This window comes from Myotis davidii, unplaced genomic scaffold (assembly GCF_000327345.1).
Source record: "Myotis davidii unplaced genomic scaffold, ASM32734v1 scaffold135, whole genome shotgun sequence".
NCBI classification, from domain to species: Eukaryota; Metazoa; Chordata; class Mammalia; order Chiroptera; family Vespertilionidae; genus Myotis; species Myotis davidii.
This window is the reverse complement of record NW_006289813.1, coordinates 6,184,249-6,188,098: the sequence shown is the minus strand read 5'-3', so window position 1 is coordinate 6,188,098 and position 3,850 is coordinate 6,184,249. Positions and strand designations below refer to the sequence as shown.

The following is a 3,850-nucleotide window of genomic DNA, read 5'->3' as shown; positions in this document are numbered from 1 at the left end:
GCCCACGCCCAGAGCTTGGCCCGGGACTGGGCACGCTGGCTGCTTTGGGGATCGGTTCTGGCCGATGGACTCATTACATTTCTTTCTTGGCACAAATGTCATTACCCGAGGTCATCCCGAGACTTAACAGAAATAACGTAAAGATTGTCCTCAGGCATGATTCAGGAATGACACTAGGAAAATCTGAAATGAGGAAAACCTGGCCAAGGCGGAGGCTGGCAGGGGAGAGGGAGAAATAAGGACGAACCTGCTCCAGGAAAGGCTATAAGGAGGGTTAATTCTTCATCTAAAATGGAGGCCAGACCCAACCAGGGCGAGAGGACCAATTTGGGTCAGCTTCCTCCTCTGCTTATTAAGAGAATTCCTGCAAATGAGGGGGCTCTTAGAGCAATGAAGAGCAACTGTATATAAGCTAACTACTTTCCTGGTTATTAACTGCAACTGCTGCAGGAAACAAAGTCTAGCAAACTTTCTCCTGAACTGCTACTGTTGGATTGGGGAGTGGGGTGAGGATGCACATTACACATAAGTATGTATAGGGTACTCTGTTGTTTTCTTTTTAACTTACCTGGCCTTGTTTCTGGTTATGGTCTTCTTAAATGCTATTATGTTTTGGAATCATGACATCAATAGCTGAAAGGCAAATAGGGGTCCAAAGAAGTGACTAATTTCAAAAGCAAAACCAAGAACTGGGATTGAGTTATCCAGAAACCTGAAAATAATCTGAGGAGTCCTGACCCAGACACCTTGCAAACGTGGCCTGTGGGTTTGTGCTGCGAGTTTTAAGCACGGAATCAGGATAAATGGTTCAAAATTATCCGAGAGGGTGAGTAAGGAGGACACTCAGTGGGCCAGAAACATATTTTTCTCACGAGCTTTGGCTTCCATCACCTAATCCTGCTGCACTGAACATGAGGTTTTACATGTTTTTTTGTAAAGCCTTGAGAGCCTACACAGTAGCTATTGAAAGGAAGACACACAAAAAAAATGGTAAACAAATTTAAGAGAAACTTAAAGTCAAGGATTTCTCCTTCCTTTAAGATAAACGTTGCTTTCATAATAAAAACAGGTGGTTTAAGTAGATTTGGGAAATCTTTTGGGAATTGGAGACAATTGCTTAATGATATTTGCTTTTGAGTCTTCCACTATCAACCAATCTACATATATTTACGAAATTTCAAATACTCAGAAGGTCAAATGGAATCATTCACTTAACAAACATTTATTGAATGTTACCATGTTCCAGGTCCTGAAGATTCAACAGACAATGAAACAGACACACACAAAATCCTGTTCTCGTGAAATGTACATTCATTCTACTGGGGCCAATAGAACATAGGTGAATAAACAATATTCAGGGTTCTTGTTGTGATAAGCACTACAAAGAAGGTGGGGAGCTGCAGTGTTAACGTGATTAGGGAAGACCTCAATGAAAGTAGGCATTGAGCCAACATTTTAAAGATGTTAGGTGGCAAGCCTATTTGTCTATCCAGTTTACAGCACTGCAGTCAGGGGGAACAGCAAGGCTAAAGGCCCTGGGGTATTGCCTGAGATAGAACAGCAAGCAGGCCAGAGCGGTTGAACTGGAGAGACTGAGGATAGTAATAAATAAGGTCAAAGAGGTAAGAGACGCATTTTGAGAAATGACATCATCTGACTGAAATTCTAAAAAGGAGTATCCTGGCAGCTTTGTTGAAAATACTTTGGGAGAGGAAGGTCAAAGGGCAGAAGCAGGGATGATTAGGGGGCTCTTATAAAACCTGGATAAGAGATAAAAGTGGCTTGACCAGGCTAGTAGTTGTAAAGGTAATCGGGTTTTTAAAATATATTCTGCAACAGGATTTCCCAAGGATCTGATGTGGGGTGTGAGAGAGGAAAAAAGAAGTCAAGAATGACTTCAGGGTGTTTTCCATGGAAAGGAAGAGAGCTTTTCTCCATGAGAGGTGGTATACCCCTAGTTGTGGTTGCGCGCTCAGCGCCTGTTACTCTCATAGTCCTTTCACCATGGCCGCAATATTTTTGAAGTGAAAGACATTGACCCAGAGGGCAAGAAGTTGGACCAAGTGTCTTCACTGCATTGTGAGAGTGAATCTTTCATGATGGACCTTATCTTAGATGTAAACATTCAGATTTACCCTGTAGACTTGGGTGAGAAGTTCCGGTTGGTCATAGCCAGTACCTTGTGTGAAGATGGTACATTAGATGATGGTGAATGCAACCCCACACAGGATAGACCTTCCAGGGCTGACCAATTTGAGTATGTAAAGTATAGAGAAGTATACAAGATTGAGGGAGATGAAAGCAGCAACATGTTTCTCTGCCTACATGTTCTATGGGGGCCTGTTCATGAGGCTGCAGGGTATTGCCAACATCCTGCATGTATTTGAAGTAGATTCCAGAGTTTATCAGATGAAGAAACTGGCCTTCTTAACCACCTGGAAAGTCTAACTTCCTCCCATCTATGCCTTTCCAATATACTTCCAACATCCTGAGGCTGCTACCATCATCCCTTGCTTGGATTATAACAGACTATTAACTCTTCATTGCTTCTGCACATTGTTCCTTTTCAACCAATCCCCACACTGACACAAGAGTGATCCTATTAAAATCAAAGTCAGATTATGTCTCTCTCCTGCTCAAAACCTTCCAATGGCTTCCCATATCCCCTCCAGGGACCTACAAAGCCTTTCTTAATCTCACATCATCTCCTACCATTATCCCCCTAATTACTCTTCCCTATTTGCCTGTCTTGCTGATCCTTGGACATTCTATTTATGCTCCTGCTTCACTTGATGTTCCTTTTATGGATGTCTGCATAGCTAGCTCCCTCACTTCAGCTCATTACTCAAAATTCCATCTTTTTCGGTGAGGATTTTCCTGGCTGCCCTATCTAAAATTTAATGCTGTTTTCTACCCCCATTTACCATTCCCTTTCTCTCTTTTTTCTCCTGCACACCTTTCAATAACATATTTGACTTTCATATTTAACATATTGTTTTTTTCCTTCACTTCAGTATAAGATCATATCTTCTCATCTTTTAAAAACTGCATTCTTCTCATTCCATTTCCATTTATTCAGTCTCAATTTTATTTATTTTTTTCTGAGTGAATGAATTAACTTAATAAAAACATTTGAGAAATGCAATTTTTTATTGTATTCAGTCTCAATTTTAAGGTCATGCTAATAATATCTATTCTCAATGGAAATATTTGAGCATAGTAAAATGGTCTGTTTTCTTCACTGGCACATAGTTGGCATCCAAGAAAATGGAAACATGTATGCACATAAAAACGTGTATACAAATAATCATATCAGCATTATTCATAATAACCAAAAAGTGGTAAACCAAATGACCGCCCACTAATGAGCTAATAGATATAATGTGGTATATCCATACAATGGAATATTATTTAACATGAATGAATCTTGCAATCATGTTGGATCACAAGTAGGAAGCTAATAGAGGGTATGAGAGTAATAAGAAAGTGCCTAGTTTCTTGATGGTCCTTGAACCAGCACACCAGCCTAGGACTGCCTTCCTGGGCTTTTATTTAAAAAAAAAATGCATTTAGTCTGGCAGATGTGGCTCAGTGGTTGAGTACCGACCTATGAACCAGGAGGGTACATGCTGGGGTTGTGAGCTTGATCCCAATCCGAAACAGGGGGTGTGCAGGAGGCAGCTGATCTATGAGTCTCTCATCACTGATGTTTCTCTCTCTCTCTCCCTCTCCCTTCCTCTCTCTGAAACAATAAAAACATATTTAAAAAAATAAATGCATTTATGTTTTATTTAAGTGATCATGGATTATCAGGTAAACCTAATCCTAATTTATAAAAACTGCTGCCTTT

General features: G+C 40.5%; 1 pseudogene; it reads left to right on the top strand.

Annotated features, from left to right (window-relative positions):
- Positions 1-1,393: 1,393 nt before the first annotated feature.
- LOC102762812 lies at positions 1,394-3,050 on the top strand (annotated as a pseudogene).
- Positions 3,051-3,850: the final 800 nt, after the last annotated feature.